The following is a 15,439-nucleotide window of genomic DNA, read 5'->3' as shown; positions in this document are numbered from 1 at the left end:
CTCCCAAGGAGCAGGCGTCTTTTAATTTCGTGACTGCTGTCACCATCTGCACTGATCATGGAGCCCAAGAAAGTAAAATCTCTCACTGCCTCCATTTCTTCCCCATCTATTTGCCAGGAGGTGATGGGCCCAGCGGCCATGATCATCATTTTTTTGATGTTGAGCTTCAGACCATATTTTGCGCTCTCCTCTTTCACCCTCATTAAAAGGTTCTTTAATTCCTCTTCACTTTCTGCCATCAAGGTTGTGTCATCTGCATATCTGAGGTTGTTTATATTTCTTCCGGCAATCTTAATTCCGGCTTGGGGTTCATCCAGCCCAGCCTTTCACATGATGAATTCTGCATATAAGTTAAATAAGCAGGGAGACAATGGTTGTTGTAGTTATTTATTATTTACCATATTACTCATGTACTACCATAAAACTGGAATTGTAATTAACCCCCCACCTCAGATTTATTTTTTTAAAAAATCAGTTTTAACTTTAGAGTTGCTGGAAAATAACCAAGTCAGTAAAGAAACAGGTATCTTTTTTTTGTTTTATTGATTTTGCTCTGCATGGTAGTAAATGGTGTCAGCAGTTGGAAAGCAGATCAATAGGTCAGAATGTGCTGATGATTTAAAAATTCCGGTAGTCTTCAAGGTAAGTGCATCAAGTCTCTCAGTGATATCTATCTATCCATCTATCTATCTATCTATCTATCTATCTATCTATCTATCTATCTATCTATATCATCTATCACCTCTCTATCTATTTTCTATCATCTATCTATCTATCATCTATCTATCTATCTATCTATCTATCTATCTATCTATCTATCTATCATCTATCTAATCTAAACTAACTAACGAACACAGCCCATTTCCTTTTTATAGGTTGTCCTAATATGCTAAAAAACATTTAGCTATTTTGGATCCCCATCAGTTAAGACACGTTTATTGTCTTCCGCTTTTTTATAATGGCATGGATTTATATTTGGGGACAGAATGTTTGGAGGTATATAAAACCAATTGAATATCTACAATCGTACAACCAAATCCTTCGTCAACAAAGTCAGTAGGAGTGTTCACATGTTACATTAAATGAGTGAACACTCTGTCAACCTGTGTACACGAAGGGTTGAATGGTACAAATCAACAAGGGCATGCTCTTTCATGTAAACACTTGTACATGCAGCGGCGTAGCGTGAGTTGTCAGCACCCGGGGCAACGCAAGTAATTTGCGCCCCCTAACCCGGGGCAAGGCAAGTAATTTGTGCCCCCCGCTGCCGCCCAAACGACGCCGCTTGCCCGGAGGAGGAGGGGGGCAGAGAGGCGAGGAAAATGCAACGGCCCAGCAGCTGCAGCAGCACCGGCGGAGGCGGGGCTGTGAGGAGGGGCTGCCTGGCGCGTCCTCCGCGGTGAGCGCTGAGAGCCGCTGCCTGCCGGGCGCCTTCAGCCCGGACGCGCGCACAGCTCGTTGGTTCCGCGAGACATGCGGCTCCGCTACAGCCTGCGCCCGAGGCTCTTCGGCGACTCCAGAGGCAGCGAGCGCGCCCCCCCCCAGATGTTGCGCCCGGTGCGGCCGGCACCCCTGGCACCCCCCACGCTACACCACTGTGTACTTGTGTTGGGGGCCTGTGTAATCTCAACCGGGATGGAGTTTTGTTGAATGGAACTCGCTGTACTGAATGTGCAGCCATGAATTTGGGCCACGGGGGACCACCAACAGAGACTCCTGTGAAGATCTCAGCCTAAAGGTACCCCTGCCCGACAGGGCCAGTCGTGACCGACTCTAGGGTTGCGCGCTCATCTCGCTCAAGAGGCCGGGAGCCGGCGCCACCCGAAGACACGTGGCCAGCGTGACGAAGCTGCATCTGGTGAGCCAGCACATGGAAACGCCGTTTACCTTCCCGCTATAAAGCGTTCCCTATTTATCTACTTGCACTTAAGGGTGCTTTCGAACTGCTAGGTTGACAGGAGCTGGGACCGAACGACGGGAGCTCACCCCGCGCGGGGATTCGAACCGCCGACCTTACGATCAGCAAGTCCTAGGCACTGAGGTTTTACCCACAGCGCCACCCACGTCCCTTTTAGATCTCAGCCTAGACCCTCGTTTTTAAGAGCCCTCTATACGAATGCAAGAACCTTAAATCTGTCCTGGTAGCATATGGACAGCCAGCACATGCTTTTAAGCATGGATGTTATTCGCTGGTGGCAATCTGCCTCCACCAACAGTCTAGCTATAGCATTGTTCACCAGCTGGCACTTCTGGACCAAGCCCAAGAGTAGCCCCTCAGAGAGCACGTTGCAATGTTGCTGCTAATGTGTTGATTTATCTGCTCTGCTTTTATTTGTTTCACAATTTACTGCGGAATTTAGAACGGCGTTACATTTTTTTAAAAAAATGTTGTTAGGTGGCTTGGTAATCTTTGAGTGAGCGGTGGGGTATGAACATTTTAATCAGTGAATTTAAAATAAACACAACTTCATTTCTGCTTCATTCCTGTATTATTATCTCCACTTGGTATATAAAGAATGATACGGTTATGAGGGTGTTTTTTTTGGGGGGGGGAAGTAGGCTGTATGCAAAGACCCTTCTAATGTCTGCCTGCATCTCATTCTTGGACTAGCCAAGCTAGCTTCCTCCTGAGGTGATGGGCCATTAATGGAACAAAACAAAATGGCTTTTTTCAGCCGGAACTCTCCGGAACTTAGTTCCAGCACCTCTCAGGTGGGCACCACTGTCATTATAAGAGAACAAGGGAGCTGATCATGGTGAGTTCTGGCACCTCTTTTTCTAGAAAAATAGCACTGGAACAAAGGAAGGAGTTTTGCGTGGGAAGTCAAATGGCTGAGGCTTCTTCCCTCAACTTGCAATAGTTAGAAGGACAAAGGCAGACAGTTGAGAGCAGAGAGCTGGAGAGATGTGAGCCAGAAGCGAGGAGCAAGCTAGAAGCGAGAGAGTGGGAGCAATGTTTGAATCCAAGGCTGTGGCTATGGGGGAAGAAAGGCCTTCTTGGGGTGTTAATGCTGTGAACCCATCCATCATAGGCTCAGGTTGATTATATGTGTAAATAAGCCATATATCATAAAGACACCACAGTCTCTGCTGTGCCTCATTCCAAAAGGAAGTACGAACCCTGAGTAAGTGCCTGGAGCCTTGCATTGTTCGAAGACTGGGGTGGTGTGCAACATGACTCTTAAGCCTGCTCCCCCCCCTCTGCTTTAAGGGCAAGCCTTGTGCTTTAAGAGAATGGGCTGCATACCCATTTGCTAATACAGTGCTTTTAAGTCCACAGGTCTATGAAGCCAGTGTAATCTTAGAGTGTTGAAAGGGGCTAATTGCAATGGATGATGGATGATTTCAGTGAAGTCACAGATGGGAAAGGAAAAATGACCTTCCTCCTCCCTAGTTGCGGGATAAGTTGAACTCTTCAAGTATAGATAAAAGATTATTGTTCTTGCTTAAATGTCTGTATAAAAACACTGTGCTGAAAGTGTGTTGTTCTACAAATGGGAAGCTCACAGGATCCTTACCAGCCACAAAGGGAGTTGAGCAAGGTTGTATCCTAGCTCCCACATTGCTTAATCTATATATAAATGATACTGTACAGAGTTTAACATCTCTGGAGTATCATGCCCCTAAACTGGCCACAAATGCCATCTCTATATTATTTTACGCAGATGATGTGGTACTTCTGTCTCAAGATTAGGCCTAAAAAGACTGATGAGGGCATTCTCAGGATACTGCCAAAGAGAACAGCTGGCTGTGAGTTACAAGAAAACTAAAGTCAGGGTTGTGACCACCCACATTGAAGATGGCTCCCAGAGCCGCCTTTCCTATTGGGCTTACTGGCGCGTTGCACCAGGGTGCTGGCCTCTCGGGGGCGCCTCGTGGAGTGGGGGAGCTGCACGTCTTTGCTGGCGGCCTCCCTTTCCCCTGCATGCCCACCAGCTGTGCCCCGTCAACCATATGGCTGGCGGGCGTGCAGCTTCCTTCCCAAGCCTCCGTGGGTGGAGAGCGATCCTCACAGAGGCTTGGGAAAAGGTCGACAACTTTGGGAAACGGGGGGCGTCAGAGGGATCTTTGAACCATGGCGCCGGATATGCTTAAGAGGGACCTGATGGCTCCCACTGCCACAGCCAGGCTTGAGAAAAGCCTTTTGGTTGCAATAACAAACTCTAATTGAGATTGTGGATGGGTGTATTTGAGGGCTGCAATGGTTAAGGGTTAACCCTTCTATTACTCAGCTGAGACCATTTGGCAACTGCCTCTTCCTCACTCAAATTAGGTTTTTTTTTTGGGGGGGGGGCAGGACAGACACTTCTATTCATTCCAAAAGAATTGTTACACAGTGTTTGTGGAGATCTTCCTGAATATGGCAGCTGATTAACTTCAAGCCCTTTCCAATTAGTCTAGAAAAAAGCGAAATAAAATATTTTATTCAAACCTCATTAAGGAGTGTGGGGAGCGTGAGTATGCATGTGGGGTGTGTGTGTGGTATGAGCATGTATGCAAATGGCTGCAATATGTGTGCAGCATGTGTTTGTATAGGGAACCAGGCATAGGGTCTTCTCGGTAGTGGTGCCTGCCCTGTGAAATGCCCTCCATCAGATGTCAAAGAGATAAACAACTACCTGACATTTAGAAGACATCTGAAGGCAGCCCTGTTTAGGAAAGCTTTTAATGTGTGACATTTTAATGTATTTTAAATCTTGGTTGGAAGCCGCCCAGAGTGGCTGGGGAAACCCAACCAGATGGGCAGGGTACAAATAAAAAGTTGTTGTTGTTGTTGTTGTTGTTGTTGTTGTACTGTGCTGCCCAGGACTGTTTTTCAGGCTTGGAAATGTACACATGAGTCCCAAAAGACTGCTGACCTCTTGCTTTAGAAACATACAACATTCACCATATTTGATTTAGCATATTTTTCTGAATGCTAGAAGGATTTGTTTTCTTTCTTTCCAGTTCTTACTACCATGCACGTCATGTGACTGTTCCAGAGTAAACAGTTTCAGGGCTTTGGCTATAAATTTAACAGAGCAGTCGTCAGCACATTTACTTGAATGTAAACCCCACTGGCTGCGATAGCATTTACTTCCTCGGATGGAGGTACGAACTGTTCGTGCCTCATTGTATAAAGGTAAAGGTACCCCTGCCCGTACGGGCCAGTCGTGTCCGACTCTATGGTTGTGCGCCCATCTCACTTAAGAGGCCGGGGGCCAGCGCTGTCCGGAGACACGTCCGGGTCACGTGGCCAGCGTGACGAAGCTGCTCTGGCGAGCCAGCACCAGCGCAGCACACGGAAACGCCGTTTACCTTCCTGCTATAAAGCAGTACCTATTTATCTACTTGCACTTAGGGGTGCTTTCAAACTCCTAGGTGGGCAGGAACTGGGACCGAAGACGGGAGCTCATCCTGCCACGGGGATTCGAACCGCCGACCATGCAATCGGCAAGCCCTAGACACTGAGGTTTTACCCACAGCGCCACCTGCGTCCTGGCGCATTGTATACTGAGGCGATAATTGTTAAGTGCAAAAATACGGGAAAACAGACACTGTATAATTACAGACAACATGTCACACGAGAGACAGTAGGTTCCATGGAAAAGTTCACCCTTTTTAGAAAGTAATATAATTCTGTGGCTTGCAAGGGCTGAATTGCTTCCATGGAGATGAACAGACGTTTTGCTTTAATCTTCAAGGAGGTTTTCCAAGAAATCTCAACAACTATTTTCTTTCAAAAAGGTCAACTGGAAGGTTGCATTCAATAGTAATTAAGTGTCAGTCATCCATCTGGAAATAGTAATGACCTACAACATTTTTACAGGTAGCTGGGAAAGCAGAATTCTGATGTTCAAATACGTAGAAGAATTTAGTCAGAAGTGGAAACTTTCTCAAGGTGAATTTTAGTATGAGATTGAGTGCCCTTTTCTTCACACCACTCTTTTCATTTCGCATATCCTGTTCATTTCATCCTCTAGTTTCTTCTTGGAATCCATTCATTTTCAGGCGGCGACTCAGAGCATGTTCATTACAGTGGAAGCAAAGTTGGGTTCTTGGTTTATGATTTTGGGAGATAGGAGATCATTTCTGTAGCCTTAAAATAAATGAGTGGCTGGTCTGGGATTAAAATCAGGGCTTCCATGGTGGGATAATTCCCAGACTAAATCAGATTATCAAACAGTAGAAGTCACACAAGTAGGGCTGGATGCAGAAATGTGTAAGAAGAATTCTGCTCAATCAGTGAGTGGTATAAACCACTGAGCTTCTTGGGCTTGCCGATCCGAAGGTTGGCGGTTCGAATCCCCACAACAGGGTGAGCTCCTGTTGCTATGTCCCAGCTCCTGCCAAACTAGCAGTTCGAAAGCACACCAGTGCAAGTAGATAAATAGGCACCACTGCTTCTGTGAGCTCTGGCTTCCGTCACGGTGTTCCGTTGCACCAGAAGCGGTTTAGTCATGCTGGCCACATGACCAGGAAAGCTGTCTGTGGACAAACGCCAGCTTCCTTGGCCTGAAAGCGAGATGAGTGCCACATTCCATAGTCGCCTTTGACTGGACTTAACCGTCCAGGGGTCCTTTACCTTTACCTTACCTTTTATTTTCTGCCCAGTTCTTCCCACTGCAGAGCCTGAGAAATCCTGAAAGGCATGCTTAATAGTTGGGAGGCTTTCTTGAATGACTTCGGAGGGGGCATCAGCGGAAGGGGAAAATTAGTGGAAATGGGAAGGTACTTTGCATTTTCAATCCCACTTCTTTAAACAGGAAAGGCTATTACTTTTATGCCCAGATTATGATTTATCAGAGACAAATAGTTGGCTGCTGTTGGGATAGAATCCCTTTGGTCTGATTCACATGGGCAGTTCTTCAGATACAGTGGTACTTTGGTTCCCATACGCCTTGGTTCTCAAACGCCGGAAACCTGGAAGTAACTGTTCCAGTTTTTTAACATTTTTCGGAAGCCGAAAGTCCAATGCAGCTGTTGGCTATCGTTTCCAGGACGCCTGCACCAATCAGAAGCTGTGCCTTGGTTTTTGAACATTTCGGAAGTAAAATGGACTTCCGGAATGGATTAAGTTGGGTGCTTTTGTTTTTGCTATTTATTTTGCATTTTTTGTTTTTGAGGTGTCAGGGAACTGACATCAGAGGAAAGGGAGTTGGTAGGGCTCCCAGAGACTGGGAGAGAGTCAGCAGCCAAAGCAGGGACAAGGAGGGGGAGCGAGGGGTCTCTGGAGGAGGATCTCAGCAATGCTGAGAGAGACGCAGCAGCCCAGGCAGGAAACAGCAGGGGAGAGAAAGGAGTGAGAGACACATCCAGCGAAAATAGCGGGGAGGTGTCAGAAGCAACTGCAGGGAGACCCATGCTTCGCCGGAAGCTGCCACGTCGTGAGTCCAGGAGACGCGTTTCCGTTAAGGAACTTCTTTGCTGGAAGCGCTTCCGCAGGCAGCCACTGTCAGACTCTACTAGTGACTAGAGCAGACATGTCTGAGGAGCTCTGTCACACACAGAGGTTTGTGGGGCCGCACAAACTCTGAAGGGGCACAATTTTAAGCACAAGCAGCTAATCATCCCCTGACAGCAGTCTGACAGTCTTTGTACGCTGCCTGTGCAGGAGAAAGCATCATGAGCAACCCAGCCGGAACCGGAGAGGCAGGGGTTGGAGCTGGTCCAAGCTTGGAAGAAAGGTATCAAGCTCTGGAGGTCCAACTTGCGCTGCAGACGGCGAGGCTCGAGGAGAGAAGGGCTCAGGATGCTGACAAAAAGGGGAGAACCACTCAGTTCCCCAGAAAGGTACCAGGATTGGTGCAGAAGTTTGGGGGGGACCCCAAGGATTACCATGCCTTTAGGACCGAGATGCAATATGCCCTGAATGTGCAGTTTGATGAGTTCCCTGATGAGGAATCGCGAGTTGCTTTCGTAATTGGGCATCTTGAGAAGGGGGCGCGGGACTGGGTTCGACCCCTGATGGCAACGCACAACGATATCCTAAAGGACACTATGAAATTCTTTCGTGCAATGGATATCATGTTTTCCAGCGATATTGAGGAAGGGGTGGTGCGCAGACAGCTAATGGCTTGCAAGCAGGGAAGCAGATCTGTCCGTGAGTACTGGACTGAATTTACCATGCTGATTCACAGATTGGGGTGGGATTTATCGGCAGCACCCATTCAGATGCTATTTGAAGAAGGTCTTTCTTCGGCTGTGAAAGACGAGCTGTCCAGGAGCCCCAGGGCGGTGTCTATGGATCAGCTGACCAAATCTGCGCTGACCATTGGAGCGCGCCAGGAGGCAAGAGCCTTGGAGAGGCGGGAAGGGAGAGGGGAACGTTGGAAGGAGTTACGCATTCCAGACATTCCTGAGCCAGCTTTCCCGCCGGCAGAGCCGATGGAAATCGGAACAGCCCGCGCGCGCGCAGTTTCAAAGCCCAGTGAGGGGGCGAAGAAGGAGGGAAAGGGAGCCCGGAAATGCTATCTCTGCCAACAGCCAGGCCACTTTGCCAGAGTATGCCCCCAGAGGAAGGAATGGCAAGGGATGGTGGGAGCAGTTGAGGGGGGAGAGCAGGGAGAAACGGAGCAGGTAAAAGCCAACGCCTGGTTGCCACCGTCAGGGCACTGCAGCCAGGCCAAAGAGCAGTGAAAGTGCCCGTGCCAGAAGCTCCTCGACCTGCTCTAGTGATTGAAGTGTCGCTAGAGCTGCAAAATGGACACCCCCTAAAAATAAAGGCGCTGTTGGACTCAGGCAGCTCCTGCAATTTTATGAGCAAGGAGTTTGCTGCTGAACATCAGATACAGACTATCCCTTTAAGCAACCCCCTGCAGGTGACCACGATCGATGGCAGGGAACTGTTGGGAGGAGGAGTTAGCTTGCAGACCGTCCCAATGATAATGAGGGTGGCAAGGCACACAGAACTGATAGCGTTTAATGTGGCCACCTTGGGAGGCGCTCCCATTATTTTGGGGATGAGCTGGCTAGCCTTACATGATCCGCTGGTGGGCTGGCATCAAAGAGTGGTTTCCTTCGGTTCAGCACATTGCTTAGAACACTGCAGGGGGGAAAAGGGGTCAGCAGGGGCCCAAGCCACCCTGGCAGGGACTGAAGTAATGGGAAAGGGGAAGGTGCCACCACAGTATGCTGATCTCAGCGACGTGTTCAGCGAGAAGGAAGCTGACCAACTACCCCCGCATAGGCCCTTTGATTGCCAGATCAATTTACTCCCTGGAGCACAGCTTCCTGTAGGCAAGTTGTATGCCATGTCAGACAGGGAAATGCAGGAGTTGCGAGCGTTCATTGACAAGAACCTGAAGAGAGGCTTCATCAGAGAGTCCAAGGCAGCGGGGGGTAGCCCAGTGTTTTTTGTGGATAAAAAAAACACGGACAAGCCGAGACTGGTATGTGACTTTAGGCGGTTAAATGCAGTGACAGAGCCGGCGGCTTTTCCTATGCCCAGGATTGATGATATTTTGACCAGGGTGCGGAAAGGCCATGGGAGGGAGTGGCAATAGATTTCATGACTGATCTGCCCAGGTCCAAAGGGAAAACAGCCATCATGGTTGTGGTAGACCTGTTAACCAAGATGGCCCACTTTATAGCCTGCTCACATGCGGTCACAGCGGAAGAAACCGCTAAATTGTTTGTGGAAAATGTGTTTAGGCTGCATGGCGCCCCCTTGAGGGTGGTTTCTGACCGAGGGAAACAATTTACTTCCAGGTTCTGGAGGAAGCTCATGAGCTTATTGCATGTAGAGGTGAATTTCTCAACTGCCCGTCATCCAGAAACCAACGGGCAGGCGGAAAGAGCTAATGGTGTCCTCCAGCAATATTTGAGGTGTTATGTGAATGACAGAGAGAATGATTGGGTGGAGAAGCTGGCGTTGGCAGAATTTGCCTACAACAATGCAGAGAACGTGTCCACGGGGATGAGCCCCTTTTTGGCTAATCACGGGTGTCATCCCCGAGCCTTCCCAGGGGGGGAAGGGGAGAACTGGAGCGTTCCAGCTGCAGAACAGTTCGTTGAAGAAATGGAAGCGATCCATCGCCAGCTCCAACTTAATTTAAACAGGGCGAAGGAGGAATATAAGAGGCAGGCAGACAAAACCAGAAGGGAAGGGGAAAGCATTAGGGTGGGGGACCAGGTGTGGCTGTCCACCCAAGGGTTACCATTCAAAGGAGGTTGTAAGAAGTTAAGACCCAAAAGGCTGGGCCCATTTGAAGTCACGCAACAGGTCAACCCAGTGGCTTTCAGACTCCGGTTACCGAACCACATGAAGTTGCACCCAGTGTTCCACAGGTCGTTGCTGTCACCGTATAAAGGGGACAGAGAGGGGAGGGTCAATAGGGGACCAGCTATGGAGGAAAAAGAACACAGCTACCATGTAGCGGAGATTCTCGATTCCAGGTGGAAGGGAGAGCAAGTAGAGTATTTGGTAATGTGGGAAGGGGAGCCGGAGTCGGAAAACACCTGGGTCAGGGCAGAGGATGTAGATGACGAGGTTTTGATTGAAACTTTTCATCAGAGATTCCCTCGTAAACCCCAGCCAGTGGCGAGGTTCCGGAGGGAATACTTCGCCACCACCGACGAAGAAGAAGAGTTGGAGGGGTTCTCTGATTCCGAGGTGGAGGAGGATTCAGCGAGTCGGAACGAAGACCGATGGAGGGAAATGTTCGAGACGTCTGAAGATGAAGAGGATTCTTTTCGGGGTTTCAGCTCCTCACCGCCCAGAGGAGAGAGTAGGGGCGGGGGAGAAGGGGGCCCTGGAGGGGAGGTGGATGTCAGGGAACTGACATCAGAGGAAAGGGAGTTGGTAGGGCTCCCAGAGACTGGGAGAGAGTCAGCAGCCAAAGCAGGGACAAGGAGGGGGAGCGAGGGGTCTCTGGAGGAGGATCTCAGCAATGCTGAGAGAGACGCAGCAGCCCAGGCAGGAAACAGCAGGGGAGAGAAAGGAGTGAGAGACACATCCAGCGAAAATAGCGGGGAGGTGTCAGAAGCAACTGCAGGGAGACCCATGCTTCGCCGGAAGCTGCCACGTCGTGAGTCCAGGAGACGCGTTTCCGTTAAGGAACTTCTTTGCTGGAAGCGCTTCCGCAGGCAGCCACTGTCAGACTCTACTAGTGACTAGAGCAGACATGTCTGAGGAGCTCTGTCACACACAGAGGTTTGTGGGGCCGCACAAACTCTGAAGGGGCACAATTTTAAGCACAAGCAGCTAATCATCCCCTGACATGAGGCTTTTTTGGTTAATTTGTTTTTGTCACTGTGTGGAACCCAGTTCAGCTACAATACTGTCTTATTTATTTTATAGTACATTTCATTAATTATTGCTTTCATTTTATGGATCAGTGGTCTCACTAGATAGTAAAATTCATGTTAAATTGCTATTTTAGGGGTTGTTTTTAAAAGTCTGGAACGGATTAATCCATTTTGCATTACTGTCTATGGGAAAGCGCACCTTGGTTTTGGAACGGACTTGTGGAACGGATTAAGTTTGAGAACCAAGGTACCACTGTATTTTTTAAGGAATTGAGAGCCCCACAAGCCTGACTTAATTGAATTGGTGTTTGCAATGCAGCTGTACTTGTTTTTCCCCCTTTCAGCATAACTGGCCAATAGTCCAACCCCAAATGTTGAGCAGATTGTCTTCCTTTTTTCTTTCTTTCAGAACTTGGCAATATAGAAAGGGACATTTCCCCCATTATCTCAGCTATGGCGGATGAGTAGAAAATAAGCATGGTGTGATAATCCTGATTGAAAGTCAGGGTCAGCTCGGTTATTGCCTTGCCTTTTTTTTTTTTTTTAATCAAGAGAAATAATAGAGTTTGGTATCCGTCATTCTGAGATTACATCATGAAGTCATAAAAAAAAAAAATTCAAGGAGGAAGCAAAAATAATTAAAAAGGATCAAAATAGGTCATCTCGTAGGACAAATTAAAGAAATTAATACTGTATGTGCAGGTTTCAGAAACTGGACTGGCAGAGCTCCTTCAATTTCCCACAGTCGTTTGAAATACGGAGATGTAAAAGATTTATTTACAGTGGTTGAAATTAGAATGGGAATATCAGACCAAAATTTCTTGGAGGAGGAAAAAAAAGAGAGGGACAGAAATAGCTTCTGTATTGAGGAACAGGGTAAACATGGGTGCCCTCCTTCTGTGTGTGCACACTAAGCAGGCCAGCAAATATCCTCTTGGTCTGCATTTTGGATTGGATGTTTCTGTTCGCTGTGAATAACATTTCACGGAAGAAATGAGGAAGCATAATTGCATGGCTAGAGGGTAGGATGAGTATAACTTCTTCACTGTAACGATGGAGAGTGGAAGCGTATACTTTGAAATGGAAATTAAATCCTTTGACTGACAAGTTCTCATGCATACTGTTTGTGCTATGTGACTCCCAGTCACGTGGTTCCACCTCCTCTAACACGTGGCTAATGTGAAAAAAATGTGTGCTGTGTGTCAGATTTCTGGTCGATCTTCCAGGTCTTCTGGAAGAGGCCTTGGTGATCATGCTACAATTGACAAATGCCACCTTAAAGGTAAAGGTAAAAGGACCCCTGACCATTAGGTCCAGTTGTGACCGACTCTGGGCATGTGGCGCTCATCTCGCTTTATTGGCTGAGGGAGCCGGCATACAGCTTCCGGGTCATGTGGCCAGCATGACTAAGCCGCTTCTGGCAAACCAGAGCAGCACACAGAAACACCGTTCACCTTCCCGCTGGAGCGGTACCTATTTATCTACTTGCATTTTTATGTCCTTTCGAACTGCTAGGTTGGCAGGAGCAGGGACTGAGCAGTGGGAGCTCACCCCGTCGCGGGGATTCGAACTGCCGACCTTCTGATCGGCAAGCCCTAGGCTCTGTGGTTTAACCCACAGCGCCACCCGCGCCCACCTTACGGCATCCCAAAAGAGTAGCTGCACACCACTCTCTGGAATGTCCTCCCAAGTGCTGTTTATGAGGAAGAAACTGTCATTGAAATTCTACTCAGTAGTGATCCAGAGCAGAATTCCAATGTATAGTTAGCAGAGTAAAAACTTAAACACGTTGCAGGATTCCCAAGAAACAGACCAGAGGCAATTAATATTTCATCTAGCAGAGCTTTAATGCTGGTGAAGGCAGATGAGCAATACATCCAGGATTGGCACTGTCCATAAGAAATCCAGTTGCAGCAGACTTAACTTAAACTTACAATAACTTATAATAAGTCTAAAATATTAACACTAAGCAGAACACCACACCAGAAGGAAGAGAGATAGAGTGAAAACCAGGCTCCTTCTGGCCCTACTTTTATAGTCAGCATGACCTTGACAGAAAGAGATAAGAGAACCCTCAGCTTCTCTGAAGGAATAAGCCAAACATCATGAACCTGCTTCCTGCTTCTTTCACATACAGAAGCTTCCAGAACCCACTTGAATTAAGTAGAATACGAAAGATCTCTACACATCAGATCAATACTTTCTGCACTAAGAAATGCAAACTGACAGAAACACTGGCAAACCTTTCACTCCTTCCTATTTATGTTATTAATTTATTGTTGAACACTCTCTCTCTCTCTCTCTCTCTCTCTCTCTCTCTCTCTCTCTCTCTCTCCAACAATACTTCCAGAGTGGTTGACAAGAAGAAGAGAACATACAAAAAGTCAGAAAAAATATTTTTTTCAAAACCTTAGAATTTTTTATAATTTTTAAAATCTTGGTAAACAGAAACGTCTTTGCGTGGCACCAGAAGGATAACTAAGTTCATACCAGGAAGGCCTCCTTGGGGAAGGAAGTTGTGGACCTACGGCAGCAACGCCAATTAATGTTTCTACAATTATGCATTTTTAAATAAATGTATACCTGAAGGAGTGTCTTCATTTCCATCATCCAGACCGGACACTGAGGTCCAGCTCCGAGGGCCTTCTGGCGGTTCCCTCACTGAGAGAAGTGAGGATACAGGGAACCAGGCAGAGGGCCTTCATGGTAGTGGCACCTGCCCTGTAGAATGCCCTCCCATCAGATGTCAGACAGATAAATAACTGTCTGACTTTTAGAAGACATCTGAAGGCAGCCCTCTACAATGAAGTTTTTAATGGTTAATGCTTTATTGTTTTTTTAATATTTTGTTGGGAGCCTCTCAGAGTGCCTGGGGCAACCCAGTCAGATGGGTGGCATATAACAAAAACAACAACAACAACAACAACAACAACAACAATACCCCCTTCCTATTTTAATTTTCTGTGCTGTTTATATTACAACCCAGGAGGGCAAGGACATGAAAACTCATATGTGACATAACTGTTTCAGATCCTAATAAAGGTAAAGGGACCCCTGACCAGACTCCTACCCTCCAGAGCAGGAGAAAGCAAGCTTGCTCCATCACCCGTGAGTTAAAGGTAAAGGGACCCCTGACCATTAGGTCCAATTGTGACCGACTCTGGGGTTGCTGCATTCATCTCGCTTTATTGGCTGAGGGAGCTGGCGTACAGCTTCCAGGTCATGTGGCCAGCATGACTAAGCCGCTTCTGGGGAACCAGAGCAGTGCACGGAAACACCGTTTACCTTCCTGCCAGAGTGGTACCTATTTATCTACTTGCACCTTGATGTGCTTTCGAACTGCTAGGTTGGCAGGAGCAGGGACCGAGCAACGGGAACTCACCCTGTCGTGGGGATTCGAACCGCCGACCTTTTGATCGGCAAGTCCTAGGCTCTGTGGTTTAACCCACAGCGCCACCCGCATCCCTTAGATCCTAATATTTCAGATCCTAATATTTTATAGCATTTGTTTTATTATAATTCTGAAAGACAGAATAAGTCAATTATTGTCTCTATCTACAAATTTATCAAGTATAAAACTGCTGAGATTGGATAAAAGGGTGAGTAATCACTGATTTTCTAGCTATGGCAGTCTCTGTTGACTGGTTCACACGTGAATGTCCCTTGCTTTGTTTCTGTACAGTTGAGGCCCTGAAGGTGGGCATTTGTATTAATTCCAGTGAAAAATATTGCACTAAAGGAGATGACAGGTGATTAATTTAACTTATTAATTTACTGTATTTCTTTTTTCTTTTCTTTTTTCTTTTTGGTAGAATGGTAGAATATGTGGAGATGGCAAAGCTGACGGGGAAGATCCGGAATCGGCGAGACAAACTGTTTCATTTTTTTAAAAATTAAATTTTTATTGAAGTTTTAACAAATCACCACAATACCATAACAACACCATAACAATAATATACTAACAAACACACACAAAAAAAACACACACGTATAACTCCAGTTTTTACTTTCTTTTAGCTTACTTTCACGATTTCCTCATACCTTCCCTTTCTGTATTCCAATTTCAAATTCAATTGTCAGCAAATCCTTACCCTACTTTTACCTTTTTTTAAAAAAAATATTTTCTTCTAATCATCCCTTACTGCTTTTAACCCCTTAATACCCAATCCAGCATTTTTCTAACCTTCATTAATTTTACAATATTTCTTTA

At 46.9% G+C, this 15,439-nt stretch overlaps 1 long non-coding RNA gene across 1 annotated transcript; it reads left to right on the top strand.

The window, feature by feature from the left end:
• Nucleotides 1-3,384: 3,384 nt before the first annotated feature.
• On the top strand, nt 3,385-15,110 carry LOC309538984. The gene is made up of 3 exons (XR_014222577.1): nt 3,385-3,542; nt 5,810-5,881; nt 15,042-15,110. It is a non-coding gene; the product is annotated as an uncharacterized lncRNA (long non-coding RNA).
• Nucleotides 15,111-15,439: the final 329 nt, after the last annotated feature.

The sequence above is a fragment of the Podarcis vaucheri genome (genome assembly GCF_965113315.1).
Source record: "Podarcis vaucheri genome assembly, chromosome: 8".
Taxonomy (NCBI): domain Eukaryota; kingdom Metazoa; phylum Chordata; class Lepidosauria; order Squamata; family Lacertidae; genus Podarcis; species Podarcis vaucheri.
Note: the sequence above shows the minus strand (reverse complement) of the source record. Positions and strands in the feature narration are given on the sequence as shown.